General features: G+C 42.8%; 1 long non-coding RNA gene across 3 annotated transcripts; it reads right to left on the bottom strand.

The window, feature by feature from the left end:
- Window positions 1–2,108: 2,108 nt before the first annotated feature.
- Window positions 2,109–6,577, bottom strand: LOC123403284. Of its 3 annotated transcripts, XR_006611447.1 has the most exons (6): window positions 6,219–6,577; window positions 5,729–5,829; window positions 5,078–5,392; window positions 4,898–4,942; window positions 4,514–4,773; window positions 2,109–3,960 (listed from the first exon to the last, which is right to left on the bottom strand). It is a non-coding gene; the product is annotated as an uncharacterized LOC123403284 (long non-coding RNA). The 3 variants fall into 3 exon arrangements; XR_006611445.1 differs by having other exon boundaries at window positions 2,109–4,773; XR_006611446.1 differs by having other exon boundaries at window positions 2,109–4,773; window positions 5,729–5,821.
- Between the last annotated feature and the right edge of the window lie 7,623 nt (window positions 6,578–14,200).

The raw sequence follows: 14,200 nt of genomic DNA, 5'->3' as shown, positions 1-14,200 counted from the left end.
TATCACCATGCATAAGAAGTTTTATACACAACCAACAAATTCTTAAGCAACGTAATCTAAAACTTTCCATGTTATGTCTAATAGACATGGAAATTATATTGTATGGCAATAATTGCGGATTTGCGAAGCTACATAATACAACTTGCCGTCCCAAGTCCGGTGAAAATCTAGATTTTTCCTGCTTCTATCACGGGGACATTTCATAAACAGAATCAACAAAAAATGCACTGAGAGGATACAAATTGCTATGAGATTTCCATGTGAGTAGATGATTTTCTTTAAATTTGCCAACCCATGTAGAACAAATTATCTAACACTAAAAATTACTCCCACCGTCCCGTAATATAAGATCATTTTTGACACCAGTGTAGTATAAAAAACGCTCTTGTATGATGTGACTCACTAGTATAAATATATATATTATATTATGTGATGGAAGAGGTACCTTTGAATTCACCCACCTCGAAATTACAATAGAAACATACCTCTTAATTTCTACTCATACATTGCTCTCACATAAAAGGCTCAAGCCAAGGGCATAGTCCTATATTTCGCTCACATATATGTGCCCCTGCTTTGTGCATCAACATTGGCATCTGTTGTGGCTTCTTGTGAGGGAGTCAGGATCGAAAGATGGGTGGTGCTGGTAGTCGTGGCAGCGGGCGTTGTCAACGCGGAGCTCTCCACGTGCTTGCCCACCATACTACAACGGCTATAGTCGTGACCTACGACTCTACTACTATGTGGGATGCATGTGAATCCATTACGCGTGATAACAGAGCTCGTTTGTGCCAATTGACTGAGCGGGCAACCGCAACGGAATGGTGGCTTCCATGTGCATACATTGCGGTTGCTGGGGCTCTTGCTCACACAACTGAAGTGGGACGGTGGTTCTCGTCCATGCGAGTTGACAAGGGCAGGTAGCCGCTACGGCAAGATGCTCCTCCATGAATGGACATCGCAACCTCTAGTGCTCCCACTCAGCGGCCGACGCGGGCCGATGGTGATCCTTAAGGTGTGATGTGCTACTTGTTAATGAGTTTTTTCCCGAAGAGAAAGGGTGATGCCGTATAGTAGACATAACTATTTCCCTCACTGAGAACCGAGGTTACCGAACCAATAGGTGAACCAAGCAAACTCACATCATCATCACCTATACACACAAAATCAAACACTTGTGCGCAATGCAGCAAGAGGGTTGTCAAGCCCCTTGAACTCGTTACTTGCAAGCATTAGTTCTGATAGATAGATGATATAAATAAATAAATAAAAGTAAATAAAGTGGAGCAAGGGAAATTTAGTTTTTAACAATAAGATTAAGTAGACCCCGGGACCATAGTTTTCACTAGAGGCTTCTCTCTCGAACATATCACATGGTGGGTAAACAAATTATTGTTGGGCAATTGAGAGAATAGCGAATAGTTATGACATGTTATTCATGACAATGGTTATGTGTATATAGGCATCACGTCGTCCATAAACAAGTAAACTGAAACGATCCTGCATCTACTACTATTACTCCACTTCTAGAACATTTCTTGATACAACCCCAACGTATCTATAATTTTTGATAGTTCCATTCTATTATATTATGATTCTAGGATACTTTTTAACCATTTACTTGCTGATCTATATTAATTTTTAGGACTAACATATTAACCCAGTACCAAGTGCTAGTTGTTGTTTTCTGCATGTTTTAGCTTTTAACGAATACTGTACCAAATGAAGTCCAAATACCCCAAAACATTTTGACATTTTTTCTAGACAAAATAAAGACATGGAAGCTTCGAAGGAAGACCGAGGGCACACAAGGCTCCCCCAAGGCAACAGGGCGCGCCCAGGGGTGAACGTGCCCTCATGGCTTGGGGCCATCTCCGAGCTGTACTCGCCTCGTTATCTCCCTATAAATTCACAAATATCCCAAAAAAATAGAGAGCCTCCTGAAACACTTTTTTCGCTGCTACAAGTCTTTGTTCTGTCGTGTGCCCATATGGAGCCCTTTTTCGGTGCCCTATCGGAGGGGAGATCTATCACGGAGGGCCTCTACATCAACCTTTGTTCTCTCATGGTGATGTGCAAGTAGTTCACCATAGAACTATGGGTCCATAGTTAGTACCTAGATGGCTATGTCTCTCTCTCTCTTTCTCTATGTTCTTCATTCACTACAGGAATCACGCATTTTGTCGTTAGGATGCTACAGACAATAAAGACAAAATTACTAACCGCAAAGATTTTGCTGTCAGCCCATGACGGCAAAGCATGTCGGCATACACTAAGTCAGCAAAGGATTATTTTGTCGTCAGCATTTAGTCGGGCAGACGGCACAAAATTTGCCTTTAGTGAAAATGGTTTGTCGTCAGCTGTTACGAGGCACATGATAAAAAAGTAGCCTAACGAAACCACCCACTAACTAACGGTGTTAACTCTTTGCTATCAGCTGAACCGGAATGCCAGACGGCAAAGAAAATAGTTTTGCCGTCAGCTGTTATCCTAGAAGACGACAAAGAAGCAGGTTTGTCGTCATATAGTACTCCTAGTAGACGGCAAAGAGTTGACGCCTGGGTAATTTGGTGCTGAGTCAATCTTGATGGCAAACTTTTGCACATATCTTTTTAAATAAAAACCTTATTGCACTTGAATACACAAGATATATCAAAAATATAATAATATTGATCCATGGAAGCAAAGTAATCCATAGAAAATATCGATATATATCATAGGGCAAGCATATGAGATCACAAAAGTATCACAGCTAGCTGGGCATTTGCAAGTCATGTACACTCCAAAAGCTAGCCTTGCGACCATTAGCCTCTACACACATGCTAAACTCCAACTATGCTACTTGAAAGGAAACCAAGCACAACTAATCGTTATATGCATTTTCAAGTCATGTACACTCCAAAAGCTAGCCTTGCGACCATTAGCCTATACACACATGCTAAACTCCAACTATGCTACTTGAAAGGAAACCAAGCACAACTAATCGCTATATCAAGGGGATGAAAGCACCACATCACGTTGCGTGTAGCCCGTGTGACGAATTATCGTTGATGCTCCATCCCTTCTCCATGTGTCCACTAGGCCTGGGCGTTCGGTAGAAACCGAAACCGAAAATTCGGTTTCTACCATTCGTTTTTTTATAATTTCGGTTAGCAAAATTGAAAACCGAAAAATACTTTATAAAATAACTAACCGCTGAATGAAATAAGAATTTCAGCTTTGTAGCAGCTACCATCCACGTGCGCTCTTATATAAGCTAGGACTCCAACTCCTTCTGTATGTCCAGCCGAGGTGGGACTAAACTAAGTAACAATCAACCCGCCAGGCGTGCATACAATGTGGTCACTAATCGCGTGCACGCAGAAGTAGAGAAAAAGAAAGCCCATAACAGCTTGGGCCTTGCACGCTGGTTGGTCGACTTGGGCCATTTAAATTTTCTTCTCGCTAGTGCCGACGCGTGCTGCAGAGATTACGTAGCGCTGGAGAAATTACCGAAGGTTCGCAGTCGTGACCCATGTTCGGTTTCTTTTTCGGCTAACCGAGCTAAAGCCTGTACTGACCGAAGTAAGTTCGGTTTGCACAGTTAAAAACCGATTTTTCTGTTCCATCATCAAAAACCGAAATTTATGTTTTTTAATTTCGGTATCGGTTCGGTCTTCGGTTCGTCGGTTTTTATGCCCACCCCGAGTGTCCACAGCAATTAACCAGACAAGAAAGAGGTTCAGACTTAGATTCATCATATCAAATAGATTTAGACTCGAGAGCATCATTCATCATACTAAAGGCATTTTTATCAACCAAATAAACTTGTCAAGCACTTACAAACATTAAACATCATACTAATTGATGTTGGTTCAAAATCAAGCTAATACCAGAACCATGAATGCGGACAATGTTGTTTTAAAAATCAAGCTAAGACAAAAGCCATGAATGTTTTGATGTCGAATCTGCTAACAGTTTCTGCGAGTCAATGCAAACAAATACATTTAAAAAAAATAGCACATGTCTATGGGCTCTCCACCCATCCTAGATAAACACCAACTCAGGAATTGTCTCACAAAGATTGAGTAATATATATGTCAAAAGCGAGAAAAGACATCAATAAAGATTTTCAGTTGTGCTATAACTGAAATAACATGCCACAACTATAATCAGGAAAGTATTGCGGGCACTAAGAATTAAGGTTTTTAATTACCTCAAGATTCATAAACCCTAAGCATGTATTGGATGTCAAAGGAAACAAATTCAGAATGAAAGAGCCCATTTCTACAGGCTCTCCAACCATTTAGATAAATACCAATCACGAGTTGAGTGACCAAAATCTAGTTATTGGGTTGATAGCAAATTTACTAAATAAAATCTAGAAAGGACATAGCTAGAGATTTCTAATTGATATAATAAATGACTCAATGGACATGAATCGGAGCATGCTACTGCTATTGCACGTACAACACAAGCTTCAGAACAGAGAGGAGGGAGGCAAAGGAGGAAGAAGGGAGGGGATGAAGCTGACCATGTGAGTTTTGAAGAATATGTCATGCACAACCGCCATCGTGGTTGCGGCGCTGTCTAGGATACCACAGGAGGGAGCCACAATCATGCCGGGGTCGGGAAGAGGCGGCGAGGACATAGCTGGCTTGCCATTTAAACACAACGCAGCAAGTTCCAATCACAAGGGTGTGCAGATCTGTACCATGCCCTTGTTGTAGGTAGCAATGGCCTTGTTTTACTCGCCCTTGAGCTTGTTAGACTTGGCCTCATAGGGAGTTTTTCCTTGCAAAGAAAATCAACATAAATCGCATGTTAGCATACACACTAACAAATCAGCTACATATTGACCAAAACCCAACAAGGTAGGGTTAATGAGACGATTCATATAGAACAAACAAACACTTACCTATCCTCACAAGCTCTTCCACATCTCATCAGCTGCTTCGTAGGTCTGAATAATTACCACAGAATGAACTAATCAGCTCCTAGGCCATGATCCCATCCATGCCAACTAACAAACTAATTACTATATGCTAGTATATAAAGAAAAACATGCATGGGGTTTATTATCTTTGAAGGAACTTACATCGGCGACGGACTTGTTCTTGAGGTTCTTCTATTTGAACTCCTCGCGGAACTTGCCCCTCGCAGCAAACAACCAACAAACACCAGGTTCACAACAACGGACACCCAAAAATCATGGGTAAACAACAATAGAAAAACAGAATCTGAGCAGGGTAACACGAAGGAAGCAAGGGGCGCCCGTCTGTGGCGATGACATACATGAAGACGAAGAAGGCGCACGTCGCTCTCTTGAGATTGTTGGCGTCCTTCCCGGCCTTGCCCTTATTCCCCTTGGCGACCGGCTTATCCGCCTACTTGTCGTTCACCCCAAATAGATCTACACAAATTACAACGCATCAGTAACCCAATCCCCCAAATAGATCTACACAAATTAAACTCACAACAGCAGTCCGAATAACGAGTCACAGATTCTACACAAGATCATACACATAAGGATCAATATTTAGTGGCCTATTTGAGACACAAAAAAAATCTTATATTCATATGGATTAACTCATGGATTTCTCAATTCATAATTCACCTTGGTTTGTATATATCTACTAAAAGAACTACAACGACTAGGTAGGTTGAATTGAAGATTAACCAAAATCATGTCAAGTATTTGTTCAGCATGACTATCGAGGGAAAGGGCAAGGGGGTTCATGGCAAGGACCTTCATGTCATGGTGTGGCTTGCATCTCTCCTCCCCACGTGCATTGGTTTGCAGCCAAGCCTTCTCATGCAGTCCATGGTTGCCCCTCCCTCCCTGCATCTCTAGAACAACATGACGATTAATTTTCATCAACTTCCATTGCTATTGAATAAAAGAAGAGCATGTTGTATATGTTTCATATCAAATGCATAGAGAAGCAAGAGGTATATGCTGCATATGACATTCATCAACATCATCTTGCAATCAAGCATGCATATCAATCATTCATAGCATCCATTTCATCAATCTATCCATCATCCATAGTGGCTGCATGCATCATATTGATGCAGAGGCCAGAGGTGATCCTCCTTTTCTAAAAAAATCCATCATCTATACAACCATATCATCCAACTATCCATCATCCATACATCCATAGCATCCATTTATCCATCCATCTATACATCCATACATCCATTGAAAAAAAGAATAGAGGGGAAGGGCTGGTGCTCACCTTGGGGAAGATGGGGCAGAGAGACCGGAAGCGGAATGATGGTGGTGTGGCTGCGTGCAGCACAGACCGTGCAGCTACGTCGAGCTCTAGTGGAGGGTGTGCCAGGATGTAGCAGTGCCGGCGGCGGCGGTGCAACTCCCTATGGAGGTGGTGTCATTGCATGAGGGGTGGGGGCGATGAAGGAGGGCCCAGTGGCGGCGGGGCGGCGGAGGATGGAACCGGTGGCGGGACTCGCAGTGGCAGTGCGGAGGAGGCTAGGACCCGCTACAACAGGGACCGACGTCATCGGCGGGTAACCCTAGCGGCGTGGAAGAAGAGACGAGAGCATTGTGGGTTGGGGCGTGGGAGCCCGGGTGGGGTGTGGGATCGACCGCTGGTGGGGTGGATGTGTGCGGAGATAGATCGAGAGGTGGGTGGATGTGTGCCATGTCACTAATCCATGGCATCTTTCCATGTCATCTGTTTCTTTTTTTCCATCTCCAAAAAAACACACACGGCAAAGCATGTCTTTGCCGTTTGTTCAAAAATAACAAACGGCAAAGACATGCTTTGCCGTCTGTGTTTTTTCCGCATACGGCAAAGTATGTTTTTGATGTCTATAAATAAATGATTGGTGACAAAGTTATGATTTGCCGTCTATAAATAAATAGCAGTTTTTGCCGTCACTCATTTTTTTGCTGTTTGCAGCTGACGGCAACATATGTCTTTGTTGTCTCCCCCGACGAAATGCTGACAGCAAAGTAAGACACCGACGACAAATTATCAGTTTCCTATAGTGATTGCCAGGATCATCGTGATTCCTGCAATGATCTAGCTCATATAAACACTCTTGTTGGTGCGTTTGTTGGGATCCGATGAATTATGGGTTTATGTTAACATTATTCATGTGATTATAGTGAGTTCCTTGCTAGCATTTCATATATATGCATGATTGTGATATCTTCATAAGTTTCTCTGATATATCGGTTTGGTTTGGCCAACTAGATTGATTTATCTTCAGCGGGAGCTTTGCGTTGTAGTGGTTCAATATTGCGTTGCTCAATCTGAGTGAAAAAGGGAAATGACACGTATTTTATTGATGCCGCTAAGAGTAAAATGATGGTTTTCATTCATATTAATTGGATTTACTTTGTCTACATCATGTCGTTATCCTCCAAGAATTACTCTGTTTTTACATAATACTTTAGATGCAGGACGGAGTCGGTCTACATACTTACAAACGTGATGCCTATATGTGTGACCATAGTCACGAATAAATATTTCATAACTATGCACTTTTATATCAATTACCCAAGAGTAATTTGTTTACCCACCGTATGCTTTATACGAGAGAGAAGCCTCTAGCGTAAACTATGGCTCCCGGGTCTCCTGGCAAATGTATTTACAAAAACTCTAAATACCTCATTACCTTTTATTATTTCTATTTCTGCATTTAATATATTTACATTATCTATCTATCACTACTTATCACTTGGAAGTAACAAGTTCAAGGGGATTAATAACCCTCTTGCGCGCGTTGGGTGCAAGTGTGTGCTCTTTTGTGTGTAGGTGCTGAAGACGGAAGTTGAATCATCCTCCTATTGGTTCGATAACCTTGGTTTGTGTTGAGGGAATTAATTATCTCTACTGTGTTGCATCATACCCTCCTTTTCATGGAAAACCCCAACGCAGTTTACAAGTATCACTTCTATGCTTGCCTCTCTAGGTATTAAATTCATGACAAAAAGAGTAATGCTTGGAGCAAGATGACATGATGTAGACAAAAGTGAGACAAGCAATATGTTCAGACCCCGTCGTCTTATCCTTAGTGTCAACAATACAAATACGTTTCGTGTCCCCTTCTGCGACTCGGATATAGAGCACAACAAGATTGAACCCACTACAACACACCATTCCCACTGTAGATAAATCAATCTCGTTGGCCAAACCAAACTGATAAATCACAGATAAATACAAAGCTATATCATGCATAATAGAATTCAGAAAAAGACTCAATTAATTTTAATGAATAATCTGATCGTAAACCTACAATTCATCGGATCCCAACAAGCACACCGCAAAAAACGATTACATCCAATAGATCACCGTGAGAATAACAACAAACATTGTATAGAAGATCATGGAGATACAAAAAACCATCTAGGTACTAGCCATGGACCCATAGGTCTATGGTGGGCTACGCATACATCATCATGGAGGCATCAAGTTTGGTGTAGATGGCCTCCATGATCTATTCCCCCTCCGACAAGGCATTAGAAAAGGTCTCTAGATGGTATCATGGTTATACAGAGACTTTCGACAGCATAAAAAGTGTTTCTTCTTTATTTTGGGGGTTTCTAGAAAATTTTAGGATTTATGGAAGTGAAATTAGGTTAGGGGACTCTCGAGCGGGCGACAAACCCTAGGGGTGTGCCCTACTGCCCAGGACGCGCCCTATGAGCTTGTCGCTCCCTCGTGCAGTGCCTGGCCTCCTCCCGAAGCTTCGTGGGCCCAAAATATTCATGAAAAAATCACCAAAAAGTTTCATCATGTTTGCACTCCGTTTGGTATTGATTTTCTGCGTAAGTCAAAGGCACGTAAAAAACAAGAACTCGCACTAGGCACTAGTTAACATGTTAGTTCAAATAATGATGTAAAATAGCATATTATTGTATATAAAGTATCCTAGATTGATAATATAATTGCATGGAACAATCAAAAATTATCGATACATTGGAGATGTATCATGGTCATGGGGCAACGCGGGCCGACAACTCCATGATATGTCGTGATGTCTACTAGAAAACTTTATTCTTGTAGACTCCGTTGGGCCTCCAAGCGCAGAGTTTTGTAGAACACTAGTAGTTTTCCCTCAAGTAGATGACCTAAGGTTTATCAATCTGTGCGAGGTATAGGATGAAGATGGTCTCTCTCAAACAACCATGCAATAAAATACAAGAAATCTCTTGTGTCCTCAACACACCCAATACAATGGTGTTAGAGCATATTTCTCCATGTGTGGTTTTGGTAATTGATGACAATCCCTATGGACTAATGGTTGCCTTAAGTTATATTTGAAGGATTTGTCCATAGGCACTTCTTGAAGTCCATATGCTGGCTTCAAGGAGTTTATATGGTGACCAAGGTGGTTTTCAAGGTTTTATCCGAAATAGCGGTCATGTGAGAGTTGAGCTTATTACAAGCATGTCTTGAAGAAGAAGATTGTGTGAGCATTCATGTTTACCTTCAAGACACCATATTTATGAAGATAGAAGATAAGACACAAGGTTGATCAAGACGAAGTCAAAGAGTGAATCAAGTTGATCAACACACAAAGCATATGAGATTTAACGAGAGGGATCAAGTGATCCCATGGGATGATAAGTATTGTTCATTATGCTTTGTGTACTAGCCCATGCTCTACGTGAGAGTTCTGGGTGGTGTTGGGTATATTTCCATGGGCTTGCATCAATACGAAGATCTTATACAACCCATGGAGGATGACATCAAGTGGTGATCGTCATCAAGATTGCGGTGTGCAAGTTCAACTGGATCATCATGAAGAGCTCATGCTTGAAGCTTGCCATCCATTTTGGTGACAATGGACTTGTGAAGATGTGTCGAAGAGTTGGTCACCCATAGTGGAGTATTAGGGAGCAATCAACTAGTCTTCATCGAGCCAACGCAATCAAGAAAGGTGGCCCATCTTGAGGAAGTCAAGATCGTCATCATATAGCTCAGGTGGACTATGTGCAAGGTATAGGATTGCCCTTGATAGGTTTTCTATTTTACCTATCTCGGTGTGGTAGTTGGGAGAACGGGTAATAGGATCAATTGTAGTAGTCAAGGGGGGCTCTCAAGTGAGTAGCTTGTTCGCATCGTTCATTGAGATCTCAAACCATCTGCATGCTTGCATCATCATTCTTGGTTCCTGTTTGGTGTTTCTCTATGTGAGTTTATAGCTTATGGTCATCTTCATGACAAGCTCGAATTCATTCAAAATGGAGCCCATATGCATCATTTATGATGTTTTCAATGTTGGAGTTTATTAACGGGTCTTCATTCATAGAGGTTCCACATCTCTATATCATTAGCATTTTCATTGTTGGGTAGCTCTTGTCGTCCTGAATCCAACAAGCTTAAGTTTGCTCGTTTCAAAGCTCATTTGAAGAAGTTACGGCAGTTCTGGTGTTCCTGCTTTAATCTATTGCCTTTGTCCATGCCTGGAGAGAATAAAGCGGTAGTACCGCTCCCATTAGCGCTAGTACCTCTAATCCACGGAAGTACCGCTCGCGGGCAGAAGTGCCCTGGCCGGTGCCGCTGGCTTGTGTTGTGATGTCTACTACACAACTTTATTCTTGTAGACGTTCTTGGGCCTCCAAGTGCAAAGTTTTGTTGGAAAATAACAAATTTCCCTCAAGAGGATAACCAAACGTTTATCAATCTGTGAGAGGTGTAGGATGAATATGGTCTCTCTCAAACAACCCTGCAATCAAATACAAGAAATCTCTTGTGTCCCCAATACAGTGGGAAATTGTATAGGTGCACTAGTTTGGCAAAGATATGGTGATACAACTGTAGTATGTACAGTAGATATAGGTTTTTGCAATCTGTAAATATAGAAACAGCAAGGTAGAAAGTAGAAAACGGCGAGCAATACGTTGTATAAATGTTTTAAAATAAGGCCTAGGGTTCATACGTTCACTAGTGTAATCTGTCAATAATGCTAACATAGTAGAATCATATGGTCATCCCGCAACGTACTGTTGGAAATATGCCCTAGAGGCAATAATAAATTAGTTATTATTATATTTCCTTGTTCCTGATAATCGTTTATTATCCATGCTATAATTTTATTGATTGGAAACTCAAGTACATGTGTGGATACATAGACAACACTATGTCCCTCGTGAGCCTTTACTGGACTAGCCCGTTGATCAAAGATGGTTAAGGTTTCCTAGCCATAGACATGAGTTGACATTTGATAAAGGGATCACATCATTAGGAGAATTATGTGATGGACAAGACCCAGACCTTAAGCATAGTGTTTGATCGTATCTAGTTTACTGCTATTCCTTTTTGCATGTCAATGTATCTCTTCCTATGACCACGATATCATGGAACTCGCCGACACGGGAGGAATGCCTTGTGTGTGTCAAACATCACAATGTAAATGGGTAACTATAAAGATGCTCTACACGTATCTCCGAGGGTGTCTCTCGAGTTGGCATTGATCAAGACTGCGATTTGTCACTCCGTATGACAGAGAGGTATCTCAGGCCCCACTCGGTAATACAACATCGCAATAAGCTTGCAAGCAATGTGTCAAAGGAGTTAGTCACGGGATCTTGTATTATGGAACAAGTAAAGAGACTTGACGTTAACGAGATTGAACTAGGTATGGAGATACAGAAAATCAAATCTCGCGCAAGTAGTATACCGATGGACAAAGGGAACTGCATACGGGATTAACTGTATCCTTAACATCGTTGGTTCGACTGATATAGATCTTCGTAGAATGTGTGGGAACAAATATAGCATCCAGGTACCACTATTAGTTATTGACCGTAGAAGTGTCTCGGTCATGTGTGCATAGTTCTCGAACTCGTAGGGTGTGCACACTTAACGTTTGATGACGATATAGACATAGTTGAGTTATTGTGTTGGCAACCGAATGTTGTTCGGAGTCCCGGATGAGATCCCGGACGTCACGAGGAGCTCCGGAATGGTCCACAGGAAATTATTTATATATGGGAAGTCATATTTTGGATACTCAAAAGGTTTTAGGTTTTTTCGGTATTGTACCAGGAAACTTCTAGAATGTTTTGGAAATTTCCGGAGGAGTCCGAAAGTCTACCAAGGGTTTCACTGTTGGGTAACGTAGCATAAAGTCAAAATTTTCCTATGCCATATTCATATCTTCCTATGGAGAGACCAACAACGAGAGAGGGGTGAGTGAATCTTCATACCTTTGAAGATCGCTAAGCGGAAGCGTTGCTAGAACGCGGTTCATGGAGTCGTACTCGCGGCGATTCAGATCAGGGTGTGATTCCGATCTAGTGCCGAACCACGGCACCTCCACGTTCAACACACGTGCAGCCCAGTGATGTCTCCCGCACCTTAATCCAGCAAGGATGAGGGAGAGGTTGGGGAAGATCTCCGGCAGCACGACGGCGTGGTGTCGATGGAGAGATGAGGTCTTGTCGATGGAGGGACGAGGTCTTCCGGCATGGCTTCGCCAAGCACCGTGGGAGAGGAGGAAGGAGGGAAGCAGGGCTGCGCCGAGGGAGATGGAAAACTGTGTGTAAAACATCCCCAAAACTCTCTCTCTATATAGGAGGAGGGGAGGCGGGTGTCCCACCCCTAGGGTTCCCACCCTAGGTGGTGCGGCAACCCCACAGATAGGAGGTGCGGCGGCCAGGGCAGGGAGAGGGGGTGGCGCACCCCTAGGTGGGCCTTAGGACCACCAGCGCCTAGGGTTTGCCCCCTCTCCACCTCCCGCGCCTTGGGCCTCTATGTGGGAGGCGCACCAGCCCACTTTGGGCTGGTTGCCCTTCACCTTTTGGCCCATGTTACCTCTTGGGGATGGTGGCCCCTCCCGGTGGACCCCCGAAACCATTTCCGGTGGTCCCGGTACGCTACCGGTGACGCCCGAAACATTTCCGGTGTCCAAACCCATCCATCCTATATATCAATCTTTACCTTCGGACCATTCTGGAGATCCTCGTGACGTCTAGGATCGCATCCGGGACTCCAAACATCCTTCGGTAACCTCGTATAACAATTCCCTATAACTCTAGCGTCATCGAACCTTGAGTGTGTAGACCCTACGGGTTCGGGAGGCATGTAGACATGACCGGGACACTCTCCACCCAATAACCATCAGCGGGATCTTGATACCCATGATGGCTCCCACATGTTCCAGATGATCTCATCGGATGAACCACGATGTCAAGGATTCAATCAATCCTGTATACAATTCCCTTTGTCTGTCGGTATAGAACTTGCCTGAGATTCGATCGTCGGTATACCTATACCTTGTTCAATCTCGTTACCGGTAAGTCTCTTTACTCGTTCCGTAGCACGTCATCCTATGACTAACTCCTTAGTCACATTGAGCTCATGATGATGTTCTACCGAGTGGGCCCAGAGATACCTCTCTGTCACACAGAGTGACAAATCCCGATCTCGATTTGTACCAACCCAACAGACACTTTAAGAGGTACCCATAGTGCACCTTTATAGTCACCCAGTTACGTTCTGACATTCGATACACGCAAAGCACTCCTACGGTATCCGGGAGTTGCACAATCTCACGGTCGAAGGAAAAGATACTTGACATTTAGAAAAGCTTTAGCATACGAACAATACGATCTAGTGCTATGCTTAGGATTGGGTCTTGTCCATCACATCATTCTCCCAATGATGTGATCCCGTTATCAATGACATCTAATGCCCATGATCAGGAAACCATGATCATCTATTGATCAACGAGCTAGCCAACTAGAGTCTTGCTAGGGACACATTGTAATCTATTTATTCACACATGTATTACTGTTTCCTGTTAATACAATTATAACATGAACAATAGACGATTATCATGAACAAGGAAATATGACAATAACCATTTTATTATTGCCTCTAGGGCATATTTCCAACAATCTCCCACTTGCACTAGAGTCAATAATCTAGTTACATTGTGATGTATCGAACACCCATAACATTATGGTGTTGATCAAGTTTTGCTCAAGGAAGAGGTTTAGTCAACGGGTCTGCAACATTCAGATCCGTGTACATTACAAATATCTATTACTCCACTCTGGACATGGTCCTGGATGGAGTTGTAGTGGCGTTTGATGTGCTTGGTCTTCCGGTGAAACCTGGGCTCCTTGTCTATGGCAATGGCCCAAGTGTTATCACAGAAGAGTGTCATTGGACCCGACGCGCTTGGAACCACTCCAAGGTCAGTGCTGAGCTCCTTCATCCAAATTCCTCCATGAGCC

This window comes from Hordeum vulgare, chromosome 6H (genome assembly GCF_904849725.1).
Source record: "Hordeum vulgare subsp. vulgare chromosome 6H, MorexV3_pseudomolecules_assembly, whole genome shotgun sequence".
NCBI lineage: Eukaryota > Viridiplantae > Streptophyta > Magnoliopsida > Poales > Poaceae > Hordeum > Hordeum vulgare.
This window is presented reverse-complemented; position numbering and strand designations above follow the sequence as displayed.